The 17,954-nt window shown below is 44.5% G+C and overlaps 1 long non-coding RNA gene across 3 annotated transcripts in view; it reads left to right on the top strand.

Moving 5' to 3' along the window:
- Nucleotides 1-17,954, top strand: part of LOC119147148 — a 42,020-nt gene that overhangs the window by 11,394 nt on the left and 12,672 nt on the right. For all 3 annotated transcript variants that reach the window (XR_005103956.1, XR_005103955.1, XR_005103954.1), the window contains exon 2: nucleotides 4,011-4,152. This is a non-coding gene — a long non-coding RNA (uncharacterized LOC119147148). The remainder of the gene's footprint in view (nucleotides 1-4,010; nucleotides 4,153-17,954) is intronic.

Here is a 17,954-nt window from a genome sequence, read left to right as displayed (position 1 = left end):
TGGTGTTTCAACTGACCTAAGTGGTCTTTCGTTGACCTTGCCTGGTCCAACAGTCACCAATAGTCTCTTCCACAAAAACTGATTCTCTTTTTTTAATTTTCTTGCCTGAAATTTTCTTTTCTTGTGTGTCCTTCCTCTTGGCATTTAGGCTGGTTTTTTCTTGGTGTTGCTGCATAGGGACCTCTAACCTTGAAATCCCAATCCCTACTGACAAGCTTGCCTTTTGCTAGTGAGGAACACCATGATCTCTAAACACTCCTGCCTGTGTGAATGTATACAGGTTTAACAATTTTCTGCTGTTCCTGGTCAGGGACTTACATGGCATGGGTCTGCCATCACAGGCTGGATCTCAGTTATGCAGGAATGCTATGCATACTCATAATAAAACAAATCCAGAAATTCACTGAATCAGTATTCATAAATCAGACATAGAGTCCCTGAATTGTCTTACCACTTTTCTTCCTTGAGGAGCAGTGGACAGGACTGTTTGTCTTGGATTCTAATGACTGAGAAAATTAAGAGAAAAATGTAATTTACCAGAAAAAGTATAAAAATTCTTTATGAACATGATGTTGGACCAGATGATTCACGAGGTTGCTTCCAACATGGTATTCTATGATTTTTATTTTTTTTTTTACTGTAAATAATTGTCATTGTATCAGGGTCCCTCAAAGCGAATTCTTCCCTTTGTCCATCCTGAAGCTTGGGGAAGTCTTTTCCAGGACCCATAATATCCAAAGTGAGACATGACTCACTACCATGGTGGTAGGGGTCGGTACATTTAAAATTCCTTCCTGAGAGAGCTTCCCCTTGTAGTACTAACAGGGTAGAAGCCCAGTCACACTCACTCCAGTGTGCCTCTAGAGATGTTTATTCGATTCACAGTCTAAGATCCATAAGAGCATTTTCTAACTGGAAATCAGGAAAAGGAGCGGGACATATTATAAGGAAATTCTGCTAGTAAAGTGCTGCAAAAGTGCAAAGTATTTCTGATCCCACATAGTGGCAATGCTAGAAATAAAATTTCTTCTAACTTCCTCTGCTGTTCACTAGAGCAAATTTCTCCAGTGGAAACATGCATATGAAAATATTATTTGTCTTTACTTTGTTTTGCAGCCATGCTCATACTCTTTCCTTTCTCAAGGATATCAGAGATGACAGGTGCAAAACAAACTGACAGTCACTCTGCAACTTTCTGCTGGTTTCACAGTCTCAAATTCAGGCAAGTTCAGTCCAGACATAGAGGTAACAAACATATGGACAACCACTGTAAGGGTCACAATGCAGTAAAAAAATGTAAAGGAGTCTTTTCTGTTGCTGTTGTTTCAGTCTGAGAGATGAACTAGAGGCTAGTAGCAAACCATAGTCAGATTTTCTAAAGAACACGGGTGGTGTAAATCCTACCCAAATGCATGAGAGAGGTGTTATCGCTTTTAACCAAGCAGCAGTGAATAAAAATCAGGGGGTGTTTTGTATCTGTATGTAGGGTAATGAAATCAATAAAAAAAATCCTGTATCCAGAGTTGCTTTTTACAATTTAAAGATTTCTGGAAAGTAGAAGGCGGTAGAAAACAGGGAAAGGAAAAAAAAGAGTATGAAAAGAATAACAAACAAACAAAAAATGTCTGGCAACTGAAAATGAAGCCAGATAAACTCGAATTGCAAAAAATCCAGGTTTTAGCCATCATGGTAATTCAACAGGGGAATGTCCTACCAAAGGCAGCCATGTGAGGTCTATCTTTTATGTTCTTGATTGAAGACAGCCTGCCTTTCTACAAGAGGTATGTCTGCCCTATAGAAACTGTGCCTCAGTCAAGCACGAGCTTGGCTTCAGCAGGGCAGAAAGCAAATGAGTGAAGTTTGCAGAGGTGTGATAGACTGAGAAGAGTCCCTGACCTAAAACTCCTTGTACTTCCTCATTTAAGCGCACCACCTCCAACTGGGGGGTGGGGTGGTGGAAATATAATCACAGTTGTCCTCAGCTGTCAGTCACTTTTGGCAAACCAGGGGTAGGGTTCCCTGAATGGAAATTTCAATCCCTACTGGTTTCATCCAAGAGTTTTTCTGCTCTGGCAGAATAACATCTGTCTTACTTTGAATGAGATTTTGCCACTGAGACCAATGGAGAATAGTCTTTAGATCTTCAGGCAGGGGGGTGGGGGGTGGGGGTGGGAATCAAAGAAATAGTTCTTTTGGTTCATGGGAACCAAGGAGGAAATTTGCTCTTGTAAAACCAAGGACCAGAGACTGCAATAACTGTGTTTTTCAAGAGCATTTGGCAGGTTAGTTGGTGCTGAATAGTGATGACAAAATGTTCAGCAAACCAAAAATATTCCATCTGTTCACTAAAAAATGGGATTATGTGAAGCAAGACAAATAACAGGAAATACAGAATTCTTTCTCTCCTCCAGGCATTTCGAAACTAGCGTCTCAGCCCGTCCACTTAACTAGTATTAAAAGCCATTAAACCCAGCCTTTGAAACAAATCACGCCTAGCCCGAGCCTCAGCAGAGCGGAGGTGAGCAGGGAGGGCAGGACATGGGAAAGGCTGTTGCAAGGGGACATGGCTAAAAGCAAGCAACTCTCCTTCTCCGAGCCCCGCGTCCCCAAGCTCCTCGTCCCATGGGGATTTCAGCACAGTAGGCAGCACTGCTGCAGGGCACCTTCAGCCTCTGGAGGCAGAGGAATTTCACTTGTGAAGAAACGCAAGCTGTTCAGGGAGGACTGGCTGTGTGGGCTCTGCTGGGCTTTTCTTCCCCAGCCCCCCTCCCCACCTTCCCGTGCTTGCTCAGACTGGGGCTCTGCGGGGGGGTGGGGGGTGTACAACAGGAGAGAAAATGGGCTGTTTACTCAACAAGATTGCTTCGTGGCTAGTTTTGACAGCAACACTTGCAAAGGCTGTGAAAAATTCCCTCTGGTGAATTAATCTGGGACTTCCTTGAAGAGAAGTTGGGTAAAACAGACCTTTTTGAGATGCCTGTGAGTTCCCGAGATGCCAGAGCTGGGGACAAGCTTTAGCTGTCTTTGGGCAGATCACGCAGAAATGCCTAGCCTTTCTTTGAGCTGTTTGTGTTGCTGGATTATTTTACCAGGCAAATGTTTCACAAGCCTGGTTTGAGTAAAATCAATAATTTTCTCTGGAGTATATTGTCTTTGGAGCACATCATGTCCCTCCGAGCAGACAGGCAGAGGACTGCAGCCCCTGTTTCTGTGATCTTTCTGATTTTTTTTTTCCAGGTAGACCTTACCTCTCCTGTTTTCTCATCTTTCAAGCCCTTCAGCTGCTCCCAGGGCAGACACACAAACATCTTTCAGCTTTATCCTTACCCTGCCTCTCCCTGTATGTGTGTTTGGGCAAGTGCTCAGGCTGTAGCAAGGGAAGGCTGATGAGGGTTACCATCACTGAGCCCTGCAGGAGAGCACTGCTTCTTATCATCATATTTGCGTAATTCATTATAAATACATGCAAATTTTGACTTGTCTGACCTATTACTACTGTAAATCTAAATAGAAAAAGGGTTTCTAAAAAGAGAACAAAAGAAAACAGTCTTCCTTGGTTTGATTTCGCATCTCTGCTTGTGGGTTCTGCTTTACTGGTAGGAGTTTTAAGCGCACACATGCAAGCGCACAGCTGGTTTGCTATACATTGTAGTGCCCTTCGAAAACCTCCCTTGCTGCTAGCCTTGATCCCATCTCATGCTACTTCTCAACAAAGACAGTTCCAATTTATACCCATTTCCAGCCATTTCAAACTGACTGCTTTAATTCATCTCATGGTAGTTACCAAGGGTCAGCAGAAAGATAAAGAAAAAAGGAAAAAGAAGAACAAATACTTCAGTTTCCAAAAACTTCAAGCTCCTGTGACCGCTTTGAGCTGTCTAACCCCAACTGGTATTAATGGCATTTCTTGTATTTACAGGTAAATTGATTTTCTTTCTCACAGGAAATGAAAGAAAATGTAAGTTTGAAGAGTCACTTTCTGCAATATTCAAGAATACATTTGATTGCAGGAAGCAGGTTCCAAACCATTTACAGTGGCAGCAGAGGGGACAGAACCAGGCAAGGCAGAGTCACAGTGACTGCTGGTGTCTAAGTCTGATGGCAGTGAGGATCTGACACAAAGTACTACACAGCTGCACAAGCTACAGCAAGGTCAGTAGCTCACTTAAAAAGCCAGATTCAGGCACTGTGGCTTTGAAAGGGGTATGGAATTGTTAAGATCAGGTCATTTTAAAGAAATAATTTTCAGGATAAAATTGTAACTGACCCAAACAGTTGACCACCTCACTCTTGCAGACGCTGTTGTTCCTCAAGGGAGGGACACCAAAACTCCCCTGAGTCATTCCCACCCAGCTTTGGACCCATGAAATCTCATGCCCAGGTAGGACATCGCTCTTCAGGTGCTGTATCATCCCTCAGCAGGGTGTGGTGATGTCAGCTTTTATGTCACATCAGCCAGAGCTCTGTGTTCTAAATCACTACAGGCTTGCTTTTTTATTTTGATTTTGGACTCAGAAAGGAGTGTCAAAAAAGAAACCTGTGGGGGGGGAAACTCATCAGCCTATCTTTGAACTGAAATTAAAGGGAGGTTTCACAAATGACGAGTCATTGGAACATAATTTCATGATGCTGCCAATTATTGTTCACATTGTGAACCACTCAGAAAAATACCCTGAGATGCTATGTGCAGACAAAACCAGGATTTTAGCTAGTATAAATGCATTACTCTTAATGCAATGATGCTACCTTTTTTCCTTCCAAAACATAGTATATTTTTAAGGACACATTCTAGTGTAAGCAGGGTACTTTTCCCTAACTTCTGCGTAGAGGTATCTCTTTTGGGATAAGATCTTGTTTATAAATGGGGCAGGCAATCTTAGCAGGCAGGAACAAAGAAAAGTGTTTTTATTAGCAGCAGGAACCCCATGAACAGCTTTGACCCCAATTTAGGATTTAGCTTATCATTTCACACAGAGGCTTGCATCAAGAATTTGACACTGGTGCCCTTTTCTAATTTGTAAAGCAAACTAAAAGGAAAATAATGGAGTACGGATAAGTGCTGTTCATGAGCCACTGAGCAGGCTCTATTCCATTCTGCCCAAATTACTCCACAATCAGTCAGAAATCTCACGACAGACTAGATTGTCTTTTTGTTGTTTTTATTCCTCTAAAAAAAAAAAAAAAAAAAAAAAAAGGGCAAATTAAACCACCAGGCCTGTCTGTCCCTATCCTGCTGGCGATCAGGAGTACTGTGGAATTGGCATTCCTTGCGCTCATCACTGCATCCACGGAGGGAAGCGCTGCCGGGGCATGGAGGGCATGTTCGCCTGCGAATGTTAGAGCTGTGGTCGTGTGATCGAAGAGCAACCTAAGGTTAGGTCTTAAGCGTGGTAAAGCCCTGGCAGCTTTGCTCCAATTCCGTGATCCTAATGGCTTGAGACTGGCTGAATTCTTCTAACCCCAGCAATTAGTTCTTTCATTTTCTAGAACGGCTCACTCGAAGTGTTATTTTATCCACACAGAGGGCGCATCGGAGCTGGGGCTTAACCCACCCGAATGCGCTGGCTGTGTGAATCGTCTTTCAGGCAAAGCCACTGTGCCCTGCACCCGCCCGTGCTGATTCAGCCAGATTTTTGTCCCTGACAGCAACAACAACAAAAAAAAAAAAAAATCACAAATTTTGTTAGCTTTCGTGAACAAAAGAGCTGCGTGAGAGCAAAAACATACAAATGATCTTAGCAGATATGTGGTATTGACATCTCAGTGAGGGAGAATTTTAGTCTTTCTTTTCTCTAGCTGAAAGATGACACAAGGCAAACCCAAACTGCATTATTTGTTTCCCCCCCCAACAATGACACCAATATCCTGTTCCTGTGTGCCAGAGCAGCCTTGCAAATTAAAACTCCCTTCTCACCATATTTACATGGCACCCCTTCTGCAGCCCTGTTCTCTCCTGGCAGCAACTGCTGAAATAAGTGTGACTTTTCTAAACAAGGACATGCATCTGCATTGCTTGAAGTAATATATATATATAATATGGGAACTGCTGAGTGGCTTTTCTTCACATTACTGAGAAGCACATATTTCCTCCGCAGATTTTACAACACCAGATGAGTGGCCCCAACCCAGTGAGCAACGGGAGGGCTTGCTACGTGTGATTTTATGGAGCACAGCAGGACTAAGGGCTCCTCAGGAGCTCTGCTTTCACTCTGTGTCACTCTGGTAGGAGGGAAGAGCAAAGGGTGTGCAACATGTCTCTTTGAATCAATGTGTAGATATACGGAAAACGTGTGAAAACCCACACAGCCATCTGTTTACATGGGTTTGTATCATCTGTGGGAAGCAGAAGCATAAGGAGAGAGGTTTAGGCTCTGACTGTTGTTGGGGAAAGCTGGATATAGGACAGGAGGAGAAACTCAAGATAAAGAAAAAAGCCAAAGGAGGACAGGGCACAGGCCCAGAGGGGAGAGAAATATAAATATAAATGAGTGAATAAGGAGAAGATATATGCTATTGCTGTGACCTGGCTGTGTCTGCCTCCCAGGCTGGTGTCCAGCTCTGCTGATCTACTTGGTGTTCAACACCCTTGCAAGTTCCAGGCTTCCCTGCCACACTGCCTTGGTATGACATGCCTGGGAAAGTGTGTGCAACACACCATTCATGCTCTGGACGTGCCAACCTCATGCCGCCAAGCATCAGGGTGCATCTCCAGCTTCACCTGTAAAGCCTAGCTCTCTCTGAACTCAAGCACGATTTGACTGCTGATTTTTCAAGAGTTATCATCTTGTTGATGTCCTTGTGGCACATAACATTTTGGAATTGATGTTATCTGTAACAACCCATCATAAAGACTACTTCTGAAGGGTACTTTGGAGCACTGGGACAATACAGTTGCATTGCTCACAGACCTGACTGAACTGGCATGGTATCACCGGCATCATGAGCAATGCCTTAAAGTGCCTTTTGAAGCCAAAGCAATGCAATGTTAAATAACATGTGGTTAAATCTAGCCCTTGTGCTTGACTCAGCATTAGCATTAGGAAGATTTGCTCTGGAAACTCCTGCCAAGCAATAGGATCAGCGTGACAGAAGGATGGTGAATCGTTTGCCGTGGATCTTAGCTTGCAGACCAGGAGTTCAGAAATAGAGAAGATGAGATTGGAGGGTGACTGAAACTAGCCAAGTTCAAAAGCCTTCTTGCTAATTCAGTATGCAAACAGCACACAGGTAAAGGCATAAAATAGTTTTCCCAGCTACAGCCTGCCAGATCCATGCCCTAAGCATGGCTGAGGAATCCTGTGCAATGTGAACCAGGGATGACGGGGAAAGCCCGAGTCCTTCTCCAGCCAGGCAGGTTTCCTGGAGATTAGTATGTACATTGCACAGTGCTGCAGGGCTGTGGCTGAAGTGATACTTTAGCCGTATGTCTCCCATCCCCGGCAGTGCTTGCAATACCATTTGCATTTCCAGGCTCTCGCAGCCCTTCTCCAAGGTTAAACACACTTGGCAAATGTAACTCATTCTGCAGCTAGAAAACGGAAAGGAGCAGAAAATGCTCCCAGCCAAATTACCCTCTTGATCTGATTCTTCTTGACTCATCTCTTCCCTTCTATCCTCTCTGCCAATAAGCTCCGGCAAGCAGGACTGAGTCTGGCTGCAGGAAAAAAGGGTAAAAACCATGGCTCAGCAAGTTTGGCCCAAAATGGTAAAACCAAGTGATAAATTAATTTGTTACAAGCAATGCAAGACTGGGCTTAACAAATTGCCCTTTCCTGAAGTCAGAAGGACTACCTGCACCTGCACTTGCACCTCCATCTGCCAGTATGGCTGACCAAAGAGGTGATCCTCCTGTTGTGGTAGTGCTTTCCCATCACTGACTCCCCAGACTTAATCTTCATTCTGCAGCAGGTAGGAATTAATTTTGCTATTGAGCAAGACAGTGTAAACAACAGAGATGAGTTTGTAGTGTCTGAGGTGGGAGTGGAGGAGCAGGGAGTGGGATGTCTCTCAGCACCATGTCTGCAGCCTATGGCCAGGACTGGGGAGTTCAGAGAGAAGAAAGCTATATGATCACAGCCCACCTGGGACATTAAGTCAACAGGGCATGTCTTGTAAGTGGCAGAATCGGGCACCTCCAGAGGGTGACACGGAAGCCCCTGTGCTGGACTGCTGCCTGGAGGGTCTTAAATCTCTTAATTTTTTACCTATGGGGAGACTCACATCTAACTCAGACACCTAAATATATAGCCCAGACTTAACACAAACATCCCTCCTGATCACCATTAGATTTTATCAGAAGCAAAAGATGTCTAAGAAATGTTGGGGGTTTTAAAATATTTTTTAACAGAAAAGTTTAAAAACACCCAAAACTTTGAAAATAAAATACACAGCTCTGCAATTACATTGTGAAGTTACAGAAAAGCTGCCATCTCAAGACTAAATGTCTCTTTAAAAAAAAAAAAAAATACATAATGTTCTGACTTGTCTTATTTTGAGGTGTCGATAGATACCCAAACTTCCCAAAAGAAAGTTTGTTGGGAAAAATGCAGCAATGTGCTGGTAGAATGGAGAATTTATAGGTGATTATCTATGTTAAATAGGTTAAAGAACTTCCTCACTTTTTCCTGTGCAATCACATTGGATTTCTGGTGCAGCAGCAAATGACAGTTTAATTATAGTCTTATACTCTAAAAATAACTCTTTACTTATTTGTGTCTCTTATAAGGAAAAAAATGCTAAGAAAATACTTGCTGAGACAGTTCAGGACCATGTGAGGCTAGGACTGATTCTTCCTAAAGGGCACGTCACATCCAACTTTGGCCTTGATAGGCTACAGAAATACCTGAGTAGTATCTTTTCTGGCTCAGCACATTTTGTAAAAACCCTTCAGTTGCACTTTCTTTTAAAAATCTGCATTAGCTGTAAAAACCTTACTGGATGGCCTAGTTTCCTGTGGAATTATAAAAAAAAACAAAAACAAAACCAAAAAAAACCCAACAAAAACAAAATGTGCCTTGGGTAGAATGACCTTATTCTTTGCATTCTTATTCCCTGCAGCTGGTTTTTATGCTTTTTACTGCTGTGATGTGTTGGGTTGTGTTTTGTTTCTGTCAGTGCATAAAGTAAGGAACTGGGTGTGGAAGCAGTAGCCATGTGGGAGACAAGAACTTCCCAAGATGTAAGCTCCCATCAGTGGGCACATGATCTTTCCCACTTATCCAACGTCATCTGTTTGACTTTCTCACCAACTTGAGAAGCTGCAGCACGTGCCCTGGCAGCCGCATGGTCTCCTGGGAGATGCAGGTTCTGCCTGGGTCGTCTTCTTCCTAGGTGACCATGTCTAATCATTAGGCAAATATACCAAGAGTGGCCATCAATATTGTCAGCTGTAAAAGAAAATGTGTAGGTGGCTATCAGTTAGAGATGGGAAAGGTGAGAAGACAGGAGCTGCCTCCCACCATCTCAGGACTCTGCTAGCAGGGAGCATCCAGTCAGCACAACCCCCTCTCTCACATACCAAGGGCTTTTGCCCGTGGGGACTCAAATGCTGCTGGAAAAGTAGATGGGCTGTTGAGCTGCAGAGCTTTTTTGCAAGGTGCCTGGCTTTCACTCCCTCCTGTTGGAGCTGCTTCACTTTGTACAGGTGATTAAATATTCATTGGGCCGGGGAGAGAAAAACAAGAGATTGATTCTATTGCCCAGTTGTTTGGGTGCTCGCCTGGGATACGAGAGATGCAGGGTCAAGTCCTTGCCCTGAAGATGATTTAATTATTTATACAAAGTGGAACAGCTCCAGCAAGAAGGAAGTACGTGCCGGCAAGCCTGATGGCCCTCTCCTGCCCTGCACAAAGCCTCTTCCCTTTTAACCTGGGTGATGACTTGGTGCAAGTTTTCTCCTTGCCAAGTAAATATTTCCTGTGTGCATCGTGATTTATTAGCTTCTTGTTCTTGCTCCCCGAGCCAAGGCTCACTTGGGCACTGTGCTTCACAGCTGGATTCACAGCTGTGGCTCCTTGCCGAGGGAGGCACAGCCACCTTGCCCACCATTGCCCACAAGGGTCAAGGATTAACCTTTTACTAAGCTGCATAGCCACCTCGCTCCCTGGCATCTCTGCTCTCCTTGCCGTCTATGCAGCAGAGGAAGCCTCAGCAGCTGCAGGGAGGGCCAGGCTCTGGGACGCAGCAGGGAACACAACTTCCATAGGGATTTCCAGGGCTCATGGGGCCGCTGTGAACAGAGGGGCAGTGAAAATGCAGAACTTCCCCTGTAATAAGGAAATGACAAATTCTCTCATCCTGTTGGTTTCTCCCTAAGTGTTTTGATGTGGATTATTTACTTTACTACCATAATGTCAATGCTGCTACTATTGGTTGGTTTTTTTCTAGCTGACAACAATATCTGAAATTGAGATGAAGAACTAAAGTTTTCCCTTGCAGGGGCTGGTGGGAATGGCCTGTGCCATGTTATCTTCAACACATGAACAATCTTAATTTCAGTAGCATCCCACAAACTTTAAGTGTCTGGTTTAAAGCAGTGATTAAATAACCTAGTCTGCTTTACAGAAAGGATGTTTAAGCACCTGCATACTAACACAGCTGGTTTTCCACAGGGCTTTTAAATTGAGTGTGCCACCTTCAGCTAACCAGGCTATATCCATCACTGTTCTGCAGCAAATGTCACTAGGTAAAAAAACAAAGATATCAGTACGGTGTTTCAGTTTACACACACAGTTAGCATGAGCTAATCTATTTCCTCATTTTGCACAGTTTGTTCTGCTGCTGTCAATTTTTTCTGTATTCACAAACAAAGGAAAAGTTCCTCATAAGGAAAATCACTGAGCACAATAAAATATAGTAGCAATATGATTATTCTTTGCAAGAATTAATTTTTAAAACAAAGCCAAACAAAACAAGATTTAAAAAATATCTATTATAACATAAAAAATGTAGTGCTTATACTTGCTATCAAAATCTGGTCCTGTTGACTAATGGCTTGCACTTGCAACAGAGATGGCATTGTTTACTTTCTTACCCAAGTTTACATTTACTATTACTGCTAAGTTTTGTGTTAGCACACACTGTTTTAAATTAAATGAATATCCAAATACTGGTTTGAAGTTGCTAATGGCACCATATGTACTACATTAGCTTGCATACTATTTAAAGAAAAGGTCTTAATTGTACTACCATCGCCTGAGGATATTTTTGTGGTAAGTGGTTAAGATTCATTTTCTTGTTCATGTAGAAAATCACTTCATGAAAACACTGGAATACAATAACTTTTGTCCAGTTTATGCATTTTTGCTTTGATCACTTGGATTAAGGGAAAAGAGGACTATCATTTAAAATCTGAGTGTCTCAGTAAGCATTTAGTAGTTATTTTTAACTGAAGTAGCTTCCTTCCCTAACCACAAAAAAAAAGAATGTAACAAAATGTAAACATTTACTTCTAGACTTCACTAGTGAGTCTGTTTGCCCTCTGGTTTCACTGCTAAACAGTCTACAAAAGGTGTAAAATAGGCAGTGTAACCTCAAACTTGGCTGAAGGGTTTAGCATCAGGAAAAAGAAATAATAACTCCATAAATGCATCTAATATCTGGAAAACACTGGAGGCAAGAGCCCTCACTTTTAGCAGGTAGATGAATCGCAAGCTGCCTGGCAATGTGTCACCTCAGTGCCACCAGCACAGCCACTCACACCCGGTCCCTCCTTTTGTGGGGCTCAAAATTCACAGCTGCAGCAGGATGCTGTGCGACTGGGACTGTGGGATGCAGAAGAGGGTTCGTGTTGTTGCCAGGGCTGGACCTATCCCTGGGTGTGCAACAGCGGAGGAGGAAGAGGCTGGGAGCCACTCCGCCAGTCCCACACTTTGACATTGTTTTGGAGTGATTTGTTCTTCATGACAGGGTCAAGCTGCTGTGAAAAGGTTAAACAAACGGACTTTGTAAGCTTCTTTTAGGGGAAAGCTGGTCAGACAGCCCCTTTAATCACCAATCCCCTTCAGCCCTGGGAAAAGGCATCGGCCAGACTCACTTGTGCAGCTGTGGGGAGCTGGGGTGAGAAGGGGTGAAGGCTCCCTGCCTTCCTGCAGCTGCCTTCAGCCGGAAAAAAAGAAATCCTGCAAGGGAAGGTGTTTGGCTGGAAGTGCTGGTGTGCCTCCCCCTGCACTGAGGTGCTGCCACAGAGGAGGAGGAGAAGGAGGAGGAGGAGGAGGAGGACATTCCTCTGGGGCCGGTGTGTAGCCCAGCGTCCCTAATGTTGTCTGCACCCATCCTGTCAGGAGGGTAATGAGGGGAAAGTTCCCAGACGAAAATGCAAAGCACCTCGGTCTTCAGTGGGGGCTTGGAGGAGGCTTGTCTTAGCAGCCTCCACCTTCCCTCCACCATGGCTGCAGTCTGGCACTCTGCTGGGAGAGGAACCCTGGAGGGTCAATCCCCGCAGACAGGCAGTTTTCAGGTCAGCTCCTCTGCCCCATTTTGAGGTGTAAACATCTACTGGACACCCAGCACATTACAGCATTACACACCTGAACTGCACCTTCTTGGAGATGCCCTAGGGCAGGGATGGTTCCTCCTGCCACATTATTCACAGGGCAGCTTAATAAATAGTACTGGCTTGGCTCCCCTCCCATTGAGAGTGGCAGCAGCCAAGGGCGGCATCATCCCTCCTGCCTGACATGGGTGGTGGAGGCGGCAGGAGATGGCAGTGAGGCTCTTTGGCCCAACATGGTGTACAGAAAGGGTGAGAAGACACACGGTGAGAGCTGGGATGGGCAGCAAGGCCCACAAACACTGCTCACTCTGTCCTAAGAGCTTCCCTGCCCTTTGCAGCTGACTAATTTGGACCCTCATCTCCTCTCTGCTCATCCCCATTAAGCATGCTCCTTCCCCACCCTCCACCCCCAAGCGTTAGCTGTGAATTGCCCAACATCCACACACAGACACGGGCTTTCATTCCAGGAGCAATGTTTGCAGGAAAGCCCAGGGGTTGCGATGAGCAAACCCTGCCATCTCCCTGTGCCAATTCCAGCCACGCTAGGACCATGTCTTGCCTGTTTCCTCCCTTAGATCCTTACATCTCTCATCTTATTATCTTCAGCTGCTTTCTTACCGCAAGCTACTTTGGTAGTGATTTTCCACAGTGACCACAAATCTATTTTATTGCTGCTCTCCAACCTGCCACTGGTTCATGCTCCTCTCCTTACCGCATCCACCCTCCTAACTTCCTTTACCTCTCCACACGTTCCAGCACCTTGTTTCACATACATTCTTTTTCTTACGCTGCAGATAAATATGAAATAAGAAAAGTTCTCACCTCCCTCCTGTTTATTGACATGTCCTATCAGAGATGCCCTAACTGCTTGTATGAGCACTCCTCATCTATTCCAATGCAAAATAAAACATATTAATTCAGCCAAAAAATAAAGCTGATTTCCCCTAGTTGCCATGAAAGGGACTGGCTGTTACAGGGTTCCAGCCACAGAACTGAGGACCATCACTCCTTGGTTGTTCCTGCTGGATCCTTAAGTGCATGAGTGTGTAAGATGGACGGGTGTCAGTGAAGTCCACTGACTATGCTGCCAGGCAGCAGAGGCTTTTCTTTCCCCTCTGAATCAGGATTTTCTAGATCTTCCTACTTTTCTGAAAATGACCAGGAATCAGCAGGTATGTTAATAACTGGAGAACAGCTTCAGAGGATTTGTTCTTGAGAAACTTCCTTAACTCCATCCAATCTTTGCCTAAAACTTCTTTTGCCCCTATGTTATCATTTTCATTTGTATGTGAATAAGTGTCCTGAATGTCCAAGATGTAGAAAGACAGCTCAGAGCTTCCTACTTTGAGTTCTTCTCCAAGTAATCTCCTTGATGATTGAAATAAAAATGCAGGTTTCCTTCCTATAAGCAGGTCGATTTTGTATCCTTTCTGCACTACTTAGAAGCCATTTCTCAGGCAATAACTTCAGCGTTCAAGATCTGGATTAAGATTATTCAAATAAAACAATGAAGAGGAGAATGAAAAGCTTGATACTTCCACTTAGTAATATAGTTGTGAACCTAATAGCCTAATTGCCTTCTGCACCCCTCTGATCTCCAACTGTCATACAACTCGTGCTGGAATAGCCATCATATTTCACAAAGCTGGGATGGATTTGGTAAGAGGCCAGTCTTGCAATCTTTCTTCAAAACAGAAAAATGGACATGGTAACAACTGCCAGCGAAGGACCCAGTACTAAGCTACTGAAGTCAGCAAGCTGCTCTGCCAGCGATTTGGGTGTGAATTAAGAGCCTGAATTCCAGATGAATCAACATCTTTCTACCATCATAGTCGGTCTTCAGCTGAATTTAATCTCCGTGCTGCATCAGCTGTCAACCAGCTGAACAGTTGTCTTGCCTGCGGGGATTTGTGGCAACGAAGCACTGAAAGAGAATTCAAGAAATCATCCAGGCCACTCTCCCATCCTGTGTGGAAGTTAGCTGAATCACTTTAGATAATCTCATACATATATTTCTTCTAACCTGCATCTCTGTAGTACAAGTCCTGGGATTTCTATCAAACCCCTGTCTTAGATACCATCTTAAGAGGCAGACTGTGTCTCTGATATTTATCCTGGGTTTTTATGCTGCAAGTTTAAGTAATTTCTCGTTCTTTTTCACTTGGTCACAACTGATCACCAGCAACTTTGTAGCAACATTTTACATATAGAAAACTGTCGCCTCCCTTCTCTTTTTTTCCCCCAGTTTAAACAAAGCCACATCTTTCATCCCTCATGTTTTCCAGATTTCCGTTATCCCATAGACTCTTTCCTGTTGATCAGTATGAAGGCAGCCAAGCTTCCCAACTCTGCAAGTAGCATGCCAAATGCCATTAAGCTGGAAGCTGGGAGGCACGTACCTTGGAAAGATGAGCAGGGAGGAACCAGTACTCTGGAAATTAGTTGCAGTGCAAAAGGATGTGTTTCCTGTGAAAAGTGGATCCTATGAAAACCTGGAATTTCTACAAAAATCTGAAAATCTGGGGCAGCTATTCCCCACAGTGACTCAGTGCGTGTGATCACACCACAGCTCAAGACACCTTGTTTTCTCTATATAGGGAATTTGGATTATTCAGCAGCCCCCAGGCAAGTAAAGACTGATGTGATATGGCCAGGTAGGAGAGATGCACTTCAGCGGTTCAAGAGCAGGAGTGTTGCCATCCCCAATTAAAGCATCTGCATATCCTATCTCTTAAAAGAAAGATAAAAGCCTCTTAAAAGAAAGATACATTATTTCTTGGTCAGAAATAATGTTGCCACACACACGACATTTTCATTCACATGAGTGATACAAACGTTTTTGCATTAAGCCTAATTTTCTCTTCCTCATCAGAAAGCAGATACCATAATCATGCAGTTCGACTAGTGGGGCATGGAATTGGTCCTGGATGTTATCCATAATTACATATAGGATCAGATCTGAATTAACTCAGCTTGGTATTCAAACCTAGATCCTGAAAACATGTGGTTTGTGTTTGGGAGTACCAAAGGCTGGGCAATGGGTTCAGTCGTCTTTAATTTTTTCATGAGTTCTTAACACTTAATTGCTTGTAGGTCCTACTTTCCAAAAACATGATCATAAAAAGCAAATTTGCCAAGTTAATTCCAGCATTTCCTCACACTGATGAACTTTGTAGGTAAGATTTCATGCTGATATTAATGAGTTCCCAAACAACCAAAGCTGATTTCAGAAAGTAATAAAATTGGGGCTTAAATGTCTTACAAAACTGGAGATAGATCCAAAATGCAAAACCTCAGAGATGTTCAGAAAATGAACAGATTTGCATCTCCCTAATACCAAAGTCCATAACCAACATATCACATTGCTAGGAGACAGCCAGCAGTTACAGCCTACCCAAAAAGTGACCTTTGGTTTGTCTCACAAAGCTGTGCAAGTACAATGTTAATCTTCAGCTATAGTGTTATTCCAGATTTGGCACAGAATAGTCAGGTTAACATCTCTGTTGCTACAGAAGTTATAGTTAGGTGATTGTTTTCTATGGGGCAGGAAATTCTGTCAGCAATATACTGATATGACTTCTGAGACCCCTGGTAAATACAAATGCAGAATAATATCTTACAGGCCCTAGAAGGCTCTCTGGGAAAGGCAAAAGGCACAGCTCACCTTCAAGAATGGAAAGGATCTAGTATATGTTGGATTCTGGTTAACCTTTATACATTTTCTTTAAACTTGCTTTTTTAAAAACATTACCAATGTGACAATATTATGGGACAGAACAGAGTTCAGTAACAGCCACCAGCATTTTTTGGTTAAGAAGAAAACAACTATCCAAAGGAGCAATGTGAAGGGCAGCGAGAGTGGGGTAAATCAGCGTAAAAACCAAAACATAAGGTAGTAGCAAACACATTTGGCTGGAGAAGGACTCTGCAGAGCCCTGGTGGTGAGGAAAAGAGGATGAAGGTGTGGGTGAAGAAGTGAGTGGAGAAAATCTGCTGGAAACTGTGTGTACAAAATGCTGATTGCCGTTAGTGTTTCATGGGGAGTTCTATGTCCATGGTCAGATGCTGTTCTCATGGCTCACAGGGAGCAGGGCGTATCTCTATGGGATTTTTCCCAGAGAAAAATACTTGTTCTGCTTTGATTTTCACAAAAAAATTAAGGTAGATGTTTCCTATGTGATGGATCTGAGCAAGGCTCCAGAGTAAGGAAATGACTGAGGATGTGCACGCTAAAAGAGGTGTCAAAACTTATTTTAAAAGAACTTTGCTTTCATAAAGTCAAATCTCGAAAAGATTAGAGTCCTGACTCGGGAGCTTCCTACATGACATCTGTGTAGCTGGGTGTGTATCTTTCATCCTGGATAGTCACATATTTATTTTTTTTTATTGATTTAGGTCCAGACCCTGTTTGGTCCAGTCCCAGGGAGTGCTAGCCAAAAAAATAGTCTGATTTTCATTTGAACGAAACCAAATATTCTGGAAACGTTCTCTTTTTCCAGTTCCCAAGCAGCCAATAAAGGTAGCAACGCCTCTAAAAATAAATAAATAGATGAGAGAGAGAGAGAGACATAAATAAAAATCTCAAACTGTAAGAAAAAAAAAAAATTCTCGCTGCTTTGGCATAAAGCCAAAGGAGGAAAGAGACATTCCTGAAGTAGAATTATTGGGAAGATGCTTCTTGGGGAGGACTCTGTAAGGGTCCCCTCGCCCTGCATCCTGCTCTGCCCCGCGTTCGCCTGCAAAATTCACGGGATTATCCCCGTTTCACTCGGGATGAGGGGAAGCGATGGGACAAACGCCGCCGGGCCGGTGGGGACACCGTTTCGCTTCCCCCAGCAGCGGCGGCGCCGGGGCCGCAGCCCCCGGGAGGGGTGTCCGCGGCGGGGCGGCCGGGCCGGCCACCAGGCGCTGGGCACTGAACGAATTCACCTCCCAGCTGGGCACAGAAGCTGCTTTTGGGGGTAGAAGTTTAGTCCCCCGTCTCCCAGCCCCGCCTGCCCCTCGGCTGAAGAGCCTGGCTGCGCAGGGCCGCGCTGGTGCCGCTTTGCCGACGGCACTGCCCGGGCGCTGCCGGCCCCTGCTCCGCGTGGGGGGTCGGGAGGGGTGCGACCACCCCCTTACTTCTTCCTAGGGGGGCCGTGAAACCCGGGGCTCCAGGGCCGAGAGGGTCTGAGAAAACGAAATTAACACAAAAATGGGTTTCCCTAAAGAAACAAAAATTAAAAGCAACTAAAATAAAATCCTTTCCCCTGCCCCTGCTCGCTGCCAGGGGTGGAAACGGGCCACGGGCGCAGCCCCCGGCGGCCGGTGCCGCGGGAGAGACGAGGGAGAGCCCAGGCGCTGCGGGGCCGGTTGTGGGCCCGGGCCGTCGGGGAGCGCTCGGGACCTCTCCTGCGAGAGGGCTGCCACCCGACGGCAGGTCCGCTCGGGCCGGGGAGAAGGAAACGCCACCTGAAGATGC

Source organism: Falco rusticolus, chromosome 1, assembly GCF_015220075.1.
Source record: "Falco rusticolus isolate bFalRus1 chromosome 1, bFalRus1.pri, whole genome shotgun sequence".
NCBI lineage: Eukaryota > Metazoa > Chordata > Aves > Falconiformes > Falconidae > Falco > Falco rusticolus.
Note: the sequence above shows the minus strand (reverse complement) of the source record. Positions and strands in the feature narration are given on the sequence as shown.